At 43.2% G+C, this 11,545-nt stretch overlaps 1 protein-coding gene across 2 annotated transcripts in view; it reads left to right on the plus strand.

Moving 5' to 3' along the window:
- Positions 1 to 2,464: 2,464 nt before the first annotated feature.
- cdh22 (cadherin 22) overlaps positions 2,465 to 11,545 on the plus strand; it is a 223,262-nt gene continuing 214,181 nt past the window's right edge. For both annotated transcript variants that reach the window (XM_019879484.1, XM_019879485.1), the window contains exon 1: positions 2,465 to 2,532. The gene's annotated coding sequence lies outside the window, so the exon portion shown is untranslated. The remainder of the gene's footprint in view (positions 2,533 to 11,545) is intronic.

Consider the following 11,545-nt stretch of genomic DNA (forward strand, 5'->3'; position numbering starts at 1 on the left):
AATATAATTTAGATAACCTTAACATAAAAGAATATAATGCTTATAGAATATAATGCAAACATAAAATGATAATAATTAACAATTTAACAAAAGCTTACATATCTATCTATCTATCTATCTATCTATCTATCTATCTATCTATCTATCTATCTATCTATCTATCTATCTATCTATCTATCTATCTATCTATGTAGCTTGCTAATTAGCTAACTAGCTATCCATCCATCCATCCACACCCATCTGTCTCACACTAGAATCTAGTACCTGAAGTTCTCATATTTATTTGAGTTTTGCTGGCTCAGCGCACGGGCCCAACGAGGTGTTACAAAAGAGACCAAAAAAAAGAAAAAATTGAATCCCATGGCCAGCGTTCGGTGAGTGGAACTTTTTCATTTCATTTTTCATTTTCATTATCTGTCAGCTAAAAGTATAAATGCCAGAAGGATTAGAGAAATCAGAAATTACATGGGCTCTTGGCTTTCCACCAGCTGCCCGGGTGCTTATCCTCCTCTCGCTTCATGTCTCTTCCGTCCTTCCTCTCCTCCCATCCCCTACCTGCTTCCCGCGTGTCCCGACTCTGCACCATCTTTTGCCCCCCCCCCCCCCCCTTTTTAACCCCATCTTTGTGTCCCCCTCACGATCCTCTTCTAATGTTCCGCTCTGGCTGGCTCGGCCCCAGTTCCGCATGACTGGCGCACCGCTGGTCTTCAGTGACGAGAGGGAAGTGTCTCCAGAAGGGAGCCCCTAATCCCCCGAGATCTATTACCGATAGCAGAGCTGGCCCAGGCGACAGAGATTAGGAGGGCGAAGATACTGGCAACATCGATGGTGCCTCTCGCCCCGAGGGCCGCCCGCCAGTTTGCTCCTGTAATGTCATTCAACTAGTGGGCCGCGCTTGCAAATGCAGGCGCATCGTCAAAAGTGGTTTGACTACTCTATGCTGTGGTGCCTTGAGATATGAGGTTTTCTCATTCTGCAAGCACGCTCTGAACTCAGAGCACTCAAATTATATCAAATCTTTCCCAATCAAAACAAATGAATATGCCATTCATCCGGGCATCCCCCCCAGATCCAAAAATTATTATTATTATTATTATTATTATTATATATATATTTTTAATGTCATTAAGAAAAAGAACACTTTATAATCTTCTACTGTCCTCTTCCCTCTCTCGTGACCTTTCACTCAGGCAAAACATTTTTCTCTATTTTAGTTGAACTACTGTATGTCTTGATAATTGTATACCAGAATGCAATGTACACTTCAACCAGTTTCTAGGTGGCAACTGATTGAACAGAGTTGGATCTGCTCTGTTCAGGATGACCTTACTGCTGTTGTTGACTATATTAAATATATAATATATAAGCACAACCAGCCCATGCACCATATTTGAAAATGCACAAAAGTGCTTTAAATGCCCTTGTTGAATGTATCTGGGAAAATGCAGTCCACTCCAAGAGGACAATTTTTAGCATTTAGACAAAGGTCGATCTATCTTTCTATCTATCTATCTATCTATCTATCTATCTATCTATCTATCTATCTATCTATCTATCTATCTATATCTATCTATCTATCTATCTATCTATCTATCTATCTATCTATCTATCAATCTATCTATCTATCTATCTATCTATTGTAAGCAGTAAAATCTGGCGACTGATTATGAGAGGACAAAATTAACAACTCTTGAAGTGAGTTAGCGTTTGACCATCCGGTTGGAGCACACTTTCTGAGAACCACCCCTATATTTGTCAGTGGCAGTAAAGAAATGGATTCCAGTTGATGATTAAATGAATAATAACAAGAACTTGAGCCAATTGTTTGGGTTTTTTTTAGCCCTTTATATTCATCAGTCGCCAAGAAGTTACTCTCACTTTTCAAAATGTTGCTGACCCCTCCCTTATCTATGCATCTATCCACCGAGTATCTCCCACACAAAGGAAGGCGCAACACCTCCTCTGTCTCTTGGGTCTCGTCGGATCGTACAAACTACAAAAGATTGCCAATAACAGACTGCAGCTACAAGGCCTCCGCTAATCACCCTATTGATCCTGTAATTCCGCCCATTTGAAGCTCTTTACCACGGTGGGCGATATCAATGAGCAAAGCCCAAGCCCCGGCTTCTCCTTGCATTTGCAGAGGCGGGCGGCATCTCCGGGGAGGTGACGGAGCTCGCCGGTGCCGCCTCGCTTTGATTTGAGTCTTCAGCCGCTGCCGCGGGGAAAGGCTGCCATGTCGGCCGAGTGACGCAAATGAAGAATGGCTCATTGAAAAGCTCCCCTACCCACGTGCGCTGTGTTGTTTGGGCTCAGGTTAGTTTTACTCAGGTCAAAAAGCAAAAATAGTGGCAGTTGACCCACAAGTCATTCATGTGCACGACTGATTTTTGCGAGCAAGATATCATTTTTAACTGTCACTGCACCTTTAAGGACTGACTGCTGAAATGGCAGGCTCGGAAGTGCAAGAAACAGGAAGTGGGGAAGGTACAATGAGGACACCACGTGGAAGTGACAGCAAGTGGGATGTTGGTGAGTTCAACTTAAAAATGCAAAAATCAAGATGCTTGTTGGGATTTGTGCCTAAAAAGTTAATAAGCGAAACCCAATTAGTTTTGTGTTTGCGTGTTTTGTCTGAACCAAACGTTGAACTATTGTTGTATACCAGTGGTCCACAAACCCTGTACCCAGGAAGAGCTTGTACCTCTCAGCTGTTTATAAAACATGACATTCATTGAATGCAGATTTATTTGTAAGACTTTTTTTCTTCAAATAGATAATCTTTGGGTTCATTTTTTTTAACATCCACTAAAGTTACAAACACGGGTTCTTGCCTAATTCAGTGTTAGAAGGAGTGCAAACTGGCAATGCAATTAAACATGAGATCAAACCATGCCTCTCAATGCCTTGATACTTATGAGCCATTTAATTTTTTTTTTTTTGGGGGGTCTAATTTGCAGATAGGGCGCAAGCCCAACTTCAACATAACTCCTTGACAATAATTACGCGGCGTCACGACAGGCGTGATCGCTGCAATCAGCTTCTAATTGACGACTGTCTGCATGATGACGCGACACTGATTGTAGCTTTAATTATTCGCCGCGCTTTGCATTGCATAATTGAGTAGCCTGATGTCCCCGAGTCACATCGTGGCGTTGTTTAATGAGATGTTAAAGACTGAAGGAGGAAGGGGCGTAATACAGCGTGCGATGGCGCATTGGCGATTGTTGTCAATCTACTGTTGACTTGATGTTGGTCGGGCACAGGAGCAGATACAGCTGATACACACCCAATTTCAGCCTGGAATGGACCAGCCGTTCAGGGTTTACCTGAAATTCCAAATGGCCACCATCCTCCGGTCATGCTGGTTACGTTTATGGCACTTGATTTTATTTATTTATATATTTTTACTTTTGTTTTAGGTTACTTAAACACACTTAAGCACAACACCTTTAAGCACATATAATTTAATGAGAGTGTGAGGAAGAGAGAGAGAGAACGAGCACTGGAAACCACAAAAATATTATACAACTGCGTAACGGTGTACCCTGTGTTCACAGAAAAGAAATTCCGTTTTTACCAAGCAAATAAACTGAACGTCTCACAATGTACGTCAATAAACATGCCCAAAGATGTACATTCAATGAAACTCCAGCCATTGCTGTCTGTAGGCGTAAAAAGCAGGATGACAGTGAATAATGTTGAACAAAAACTAGGTCGGGAGTGTCCAACTCCGGTCTTCAGGGCCCCTATCCTGCATGTTTTAGATTTCTCCCTCCTCCAACACAACTGATTCAAGTGATCAGGACCATTATCAGGCTTCTCAGGGCTTGCAAACATGCTGAATTGAGACCCTCGATGACCGGTCTCAGTACCAGATGCAATATGTATTGTGAAATATTTCTCAATAAAACATGTCCACGTTTTCCCTCCATTCATTCCAGCCCGATTCCCAAAGCCACAAAACATTCCCTGCATCTGTTTCCCCACGGTTGGGAAAGTTAGTCTGCACGTGTGCCTAACCACCCGGAACACCCGCTTTATTGACATACTAGAATTCCATCACTAAATCTTGACCCACTCGCTTTATTATTATTATTATTATTATTACTTTGTTTTTTTTTTAAAGCTCTGTCCTTGTTTTTATCCTCGTGTTTGAGTACATGTGAACTTGTGGAGTGGGTGATGCTAGATGAGCGCAATTTTGGCCTGTGTCACTGCCCTGAATGATAGCGTGTGGGCCGCGAGACCTTTTAAAAGCAACTTGCGCTAAATTGTCCACTCAGTTTTGCCTTTTGTCTCTGGATTTATGCTGCACTTTGGAGCTGCTTTGCAATTCTGAGGGCAGTGGCCTTTTGTGGGATGGAGTTTACAGGAGATCGAGTTTTGTTGATGTGGAATCAGGACATGATCCACTTAAAGGATAAAAGCAGCACGGGGTGTATAAATGCCCATGTTTTACTTGTGAGGGAATCTTTTTTGAACATACCGTACACACTGAAACACTTTGGAATTCAACATTTTGAGCCATTCCAGGACCTTTTCCTTCTGTATTTTATATTATATATTACAATATATTTTTTTTCATTCATCTTTTTTTTTTTTCAGCCGCTCAAGCCAGGTCACTTAGCAACATGAAATTCTGGAGGCACGAGTATCATTAGTGGAAAAAAAAGTCCCTAAAAAACCCTTGTTCGAAGAGACACAGGAAGTCTGCTTTTTTTGTTTGAAGCTCCCCTTTTAGTGCGGGTATCTGCTACCAAATTTGAACCGTGATTATTTGGCAGATGGGCACCACTGAATTGCAAAACATCTGTGTGCGTCGTTGCGTGTGATTGGAGCATGGTGAGTGAAGTTTGACAACCCGCCATAAAATACAAAAAAAACGGTAATAACGCCTTACATTATGATTGGGTTTCTTCGGTGCAGGAATGCATGGTCACAGTAACTCTGCGATGAGGAGATCAAATATCCCTTCTTGAAAAGGAACTAAAAGCGGTGTGTCAAAGATTTTCACTAGGACTATACCAGCACAGTTTCAATCAAGCTCCCGCAAGCTCGGTGTGCCAACTCCCACTTTGAACATTGAACATCCTTGGTGTCATCTAGCTACCGAGCACTGATATCCACAAGACCACTCTAAGCGTCCCCTTGCTTCTTTGGGATTTGAAGTGCAAACAAATGTACGTATTGCATCCATGCCCCTAGCAGTGCGCAACTTGCTTTAGCCGCAATCCAATTAATTGCATACGGACACTCTACGGGAAAGCGTTCAAGTTGGATTAATTGCTCTTTGTTATGCAACGAAGGTGCTCTTTAGGGGGAAGTCGATATAACACAGGTTGATTTGTGATTTCACAAAAAAAAAAAAAAAAAAAATCTGCTCGCCCCAAGGTGGTGTCTTTCTTGGGTGTTCTTTATTTTGTTTGTGTGCGTGTGTGTGAGAAAGAATTTACTGTTTCCGCAGTCAATAATGACTGACGTGTCGATGTATTTGGATATGTCACAGGATGTCAACTTTCAGGGCCATCACTCAGTTCCCATTTGCACAGAGCCAACCCTCGCTAATGTGTCCTATTTGTCCCCGCCGGGCTCCCATACATCAACCCTTGACCCACGAGTGAGGCTGGGAAAGGAAGTATCATTCATTATTGACGCCTCTGAGGGGTTGGGCCGTCGTGAATTTTCATAAGGCTGATTTCTTTTTTTTTTTTTTTTTTTTTTCCCCTCCATTGGCTAATGTGCTAAGTTGCAATGCCACAAGGAAAGTCAATATTTTACCGCTGAGATTTGGAAATGTAAATAAACGAGAGCAGTGACTTGCAGTGGCAGCCTATTTGCATTTTACGACACCAATATATGTACACGGGCCACTTTTCAAGGTAGAGCGGGACATTATTATTATCTAGATAAATCCACTCCATGGGCCTTCAACACAGAATAATTCTGCAGTGTAGAAATCAAGGGACGGCGTAAGTATTATTTACTGTACTTGGATGCAGCAAGCAACCACTAATGAGACCAATGAGCATTTCTTGGAGAACAAAACAAAACATTGAGCTACAGTTCTATCACTAAGACAAATAAAATAAAGTGTGCCTTCACTTACGAGTTCCATTTTTTTTTTTTTTTTGTGACCATGCTCATAACGAAAAAAAACCAACTTCTATCTCAAATCATCTTTCTCCATTAAAATCCATGGACATGTTATTAATCTGTTCGAGCCCCTGTGCTCCTTCTGGTGTGTGCGCCTTGGACAACAGGGGGCAGTATAATAGTCAGACAGTCTCTCAGTCAGAACTAACGGCATCGTCCGTCGAGATCCATTTGTAAAATAGGCCATCCCCGAAATGAGAAATTCATTTGCGTAGTGGATACGGACTTTGTGCTAATGGTCGACGGCTGGTGACGTGCGCACTGCCCATCTTGCAGTCGACTTTGAAAGGCGCATGTGTTAAAGTAATTTAAAATAGAATACTGTTTTCCCAAAGTATTTTTCACCAGTTAATAAAATCTAATGTGGACGCTCGGCTGTTGGTGTAGTAGACACATTACAGCCAGTGGGCAGCTGAAATGACTCAAAGCGCGCAATATGAAGTTTCACCTTTATGGGGCGCTCGACTTGCTGCAGACTCTGGAGTGGACAAGAGGGAAGGCGCTTAATAAGCACACTCAATAAGATACAGTCATACGAGTCTTTTTTTCACAGAGGATAAAGAATATACACCTTTTATGAATTTGTGCCAAGCTTGGACACCAGAGTGAACGACGGATTTGAACCCCTAACCTCCCGACGATGATGCATTCATGTGAACCATGTCAGCAAGGTGCTGCCTTCCCTTCAATCGGAACTTTCTTATTAAGACATTTTGGAACACTTGGATGCACTTTACTCCAAAAATTACAGTTACGTTTCTGTAAGAGAAACAGTTGACCAAATCCACATGCTCCCTTGTGCTTGGCAATGTCAAAGATAATGTGCCGCCAGCGTGTTCCGGGTGGGATTTCGTTTGTTTTGTTTGTCTCTGCGCTGATGCGTCTGTTCCGTTTGTAGGCAGCGCTCGTAAAATGAGTCCAAAATGGTTGAGAGTTAATGATGTTTATTTATAAGACGTTGATGATATGAAACTGAGGCGCTTTCTTGCGCAATTGATTTTTTTTTTTTTTTAGCAGTCAGACCCACTCTGCAACCAAAAGTCTCCAGCCGTGTTGTGGAGCAAAAATCATCTTCGACCGGATTCTTTGCCATTGTTTACATAAAAGACAAGCAGAGGCGGTCATAAGTTCTCATGAGTTGAGGTGCTCAAGGATCACAATGCTTGCACCTCTGACATCTTCCTTCCTTCCTTCCTTGCTTCCTCCCTTCCGTCCTAAGCGTGCTCTGATAATGGAGGTGAGAGATTTGCGTCCACGCCGCTTTTCGATGTTCTCCTCGACGCCTCTGGTGCTTTCACTATTCGTCATTTTAGCACTTTCAGTGTTTTTTTTGCACTTTATAAACGACCATTCAGAGCCATCCGCAGTCTTCACACTGTGCCGATGCAGTACATCAAATTATTGACCAAAGAAACAGTTTGGATTCAACAAAACAGACCCTGTCGATATGAACAGCTCCGGGGTCTTTGTTAGAAAAGCAGCCGAGCGTGAAGACGTAACTCAGAGTAAACGGCGGCTCCCAAAGTGAACGCTGAAATTGAAGAGGCCCTCGCAAACATCCGTTTTTCAGCAGGACTCGCCCCCATTCGGGCCTGGCGCCAGCTTTCGTTGGCCGAGCTGCCTGCCTGATTTATACATGGACGTGCTTGAAGGCATGAGACAACTTAAAAGCCACAAATCCAGCCATGTTTGTATGTTTATCCCGCTTGCATTTCAATTCCGGTCTGCTCTCAACACTTCATCAAAACTTTACTTTCTGTGCGGTTTCTTTTTTTTTTTTGGTCTCCGCAATGACATACAAACACAACCTTGGTGATCAAAGCCGCAACCGAAGAGGGAACTTGCGCAAAGTTAATTAATTGTGATGAAATGTTAAATATTTGAGGCTGATGAAAGCTTTGATACCTGCAATAGCTGCCTTGTTTTTGTTGAAAAGAGACAAGCAGAAGCAACCCCCCCAAAAAGTTGAGTGGCCTCCAGTTTTGATGCATTTAGGATGGTTGGGGGGGGCGACTCCCTCTTTGGCTGGCAGGAGCTCATATTTAGATGGTCATTGACATAAATGCAAGCCTAACTTATTAATTTAATCATTGTATCATCAGTTCATGTTTTTTTGGTTGCATTATTTGACAAAGCGGTTTGAGAAAATAAAACACCTTTTTTAATTGACATCCTTTTATTGGACGACAGGACATTATTTCAAAGAGTGCAGAAAAGGCACAAACTGATGAGAATATACACAACTGTGCCGGTCCGTCAGGTGACAAAAAATAGGCAAAAAATGTTTGGCGTTCTTTTCCGTCGTAAAAGCAGAGGTTTTGGAAATGTCTTGTTTCGAAGTAAAAGAGTGAGGGACGCCTTTCAGTTCAAGCCCTCGTCAAAGCACACTTCCGTAGCGGTATTCGATTCTGAAATGAGTGAGCGCCGCCGCCGCGGAGAAAGAGTTTGAAAGAGAAAATAAGATAACTGAGTCAAGACAGGTTTGGTATCTTAGACTGTGTCAACTCTCGGCAGATTTCTGCGTGAGCTGAGGACACGCTTTATCTGGGGATGCGAAGAAGAAAGTTTGGAGCTCCTGGCCTGGGCACAAGTACACTTCTGATCCTCCTCGGGTTTAGCCAGGGAGAACTTTGGCAATTTCTATTCTGATTGGAAGCAAAATGGACCGCAGGGCTAAACGAACTAAAGCCGTTTGATCTCCCTACCAGATGATTTACATTTTTAGAGCGCTGAGGCCTAATCTGCGCATTTTTAAACACCCCCAGAAAAGTTTGACCAGAAGCCAGTGATGACCGACGTCTTGGAGTTCCCTCCTCGTGCGTCGTTTTTCTTTCTTCCTTTCCTTTCTTTCATTCTTTTTCTTTCAACATCTCCATCTCTCGAGCCCCGTCATTTATCCTCTCCAGAGGCTCTTGGTCTTATCAGCACACCGAGTGGATTGGGCTCCATCTGGAACGTTTGCTGCGGCTCTGCGGGTTCATGAAAGGCCCTTTTGGGAGGGCGAATGCAGTTGAAGGGTGGATTCCCTGCGTTCACGTGAGGGTTTGGTGCCAAATAACATTTCTAAATCCGTGGAATTCTTCCCGCACACTCGTTATTACAAGCCTTGACATTGTGACAAACCGCCAGGCTCTCTTTGGACTCGACATCAAACGCTTTTTTTCAAGCTTAGTTGAATTTATTCATAAATGCTTAAAAGTGCGAGACATGCTGTGTGTGCCTGTGTGTGTGTGTGTGTCTACCTCAGGAGAAGTCGCATGCATGCATGCACATTTATTTATTTATTTTTGAAAATGCAGTCAGTTTGAATTCTTTTTTTTTTTTTCCGAACGGGTTTGCTAGTTTTAATTTTTTTTTCCAAAAATTGCTATGGTTGGTGTGTTTTAGTTTTTACGGATACGATGAAGTATTTGTCGGGTGCAAGATTAAAAAAAACAATGTCAGTGATGTTCAGTCAAGTAGATTTATTTACATTTACAATTTATTTGATTATATCGTGAGCCGAAATCATTTTTTTCAGTTTTAGAGGGATTTCGTTTTTGTCAACCACAATAACCTTGACACTGACACGCGCTGTCAACTGAAAATGACATTACAGGGTCCAAGGGCTCACCTGGCGAACGGCACAAGACCAACAAAAACGCGGGTGGGCTGTGATTTCTTTTTCATTCGCCAGCAAGTGGCAAAATGGCTGCCGCCTGAGCTAGTTAAAAACGGGGGGATTTTTGGGCTTAATTAATGTTCCACAAATGCGATATCAATTGGAATTAACTGTGTTTAGGCTCGTGGGGGGTACATAGAACACATGATTGTCAACATTTTTGACTTGACTTCCCCTTTTCGGGTTAATATCGCGAGATACGTTTTAAACAATATTTTGAGATCATAGTTTGTGGTATATTCACCGACTGTACGCGTTCCATTTCGGGCACAGGTGGTCCAAGCTTCCTCCAATGAGGAGCTACGTGACCCCGTGAGGGGACTGAATCGTGAATCCGCTCAACTGCGCGGCAATCGCTCGCCACCATCTGGGAGGCATGACATGACGCTGACGTGCACAGCTGTAGGGGGAGCCTGTCGACAGGTTGTTCGGCGTGTAAGGACGACATACTGTCAGATGTTAATGGGCTGTTCTGGCACCCAGTGTTGCTGGATATGTAACATCTGGATTTCGGACTGGGGTGTCTTGATTTTTGGTTGAAATTATTCGTCAGGGTAGCTGACCTTTTCTTTGGTTTAACATTTTGGTGCCGAAGACCAAGTATGCTTTTCAATTTAAAATGTATGAACATTTATAATGATGCGGTTGAAGACATTTTCTTTCTTTTGCTGTCCGTGTATCAGGTTATGTGTCAAGACATTGTCGCAGATGGTAGCATAGATTTGGTTTTAGATTTGTGAGCTGTCCGGGCTTTTATTTTATATTTTTTTAAAGTATAAAATGAGTAGTCGGAGTTCTGGCCAAATATGCTTTGAGTCGGAATGGTGGTCAAGGGCAAACATCGAATGTGCATAATGTTAAGTCAATAACCTGTGCGCCACGGATGGATGGCGAGCTACTGTGGCGATAAAACAAAGAGTCACTTGTATTGACACAGCCATCCAGCGCCGTGCTAACTCTCTGCTGACTAGACAGAGAGACTGTTTTTCTACCTTTTGACATTCATCCGGTGTCCACGTCCCAGCTGGCTCTCCCTGAGAAATAAGCGCCTCTCCTCGTCGCGGATCTCCACTGCAGATGTTATGCTGCACCTCCGAGGATATTTGGAGTTCTTATCAAAGTAACACGGAAGGAAATTGGGGCGTTGAGATTAGATGTGACCGGCTCTAAATCCTTGAAAGATGAGGACGTGAGGACAGAGGGTGTTGTACCGACAGCCCGTGTCCCCCAATTGCCTCATACGTCAAGGTGTATCGGGTTAGATACGATAATGGTGTATAACCGCCGTTGGAGATGATATATTTTCCCTCGCTCATCTCTATTCAGCCTTGCGCTGCTCGGGAAACTGGGCCATGTTGGCATCTTGCCCGCCGCTGTCATGAAGGGCAGCAGAAAATATATCGACGTCCGTCCGAAAACAGAGGCAACAACTTTTAATTTGCCGCTGATAGGGTGACGCGTCCTTGGGTGAAGCCGGCTGATTTACGCTGCGCAACTTTGCAGAGGTGCTTAGCGGGCTGGGAGCCTCACATTTAACTTGAATACCGGCAGTAAATACAACGCACAAATATCAAAGGCAACTTAAAGCCCTGTTAAAATGGGCCTTGAATTTACTTGTCTCGGAATCGACGGAGAAACCAAGCCAAGGGACATGCGGAGCTTGGTAGCAAAACCAACCAAATAAACCGTAAAAGCTTTTGAACGCTTTTGAATTTCACTACCCCCCCC

Source organism: Hippocampus comes, unplaced genomic scaffold (assembly GCF_001891065.2).
Source record: "Hippocampus comes isolate QL1 unplaced genomic scaffold, H_comes_QL1_v1.1 scaffold44, whole genome shotgun sequence".
Taxonomy (NCBI): Eukaryota; Metazoa; Chordata; class Actinopteri; order Syngnathiformes; family Syngnathidae; genus Hippocampus; species Hippocampus comes.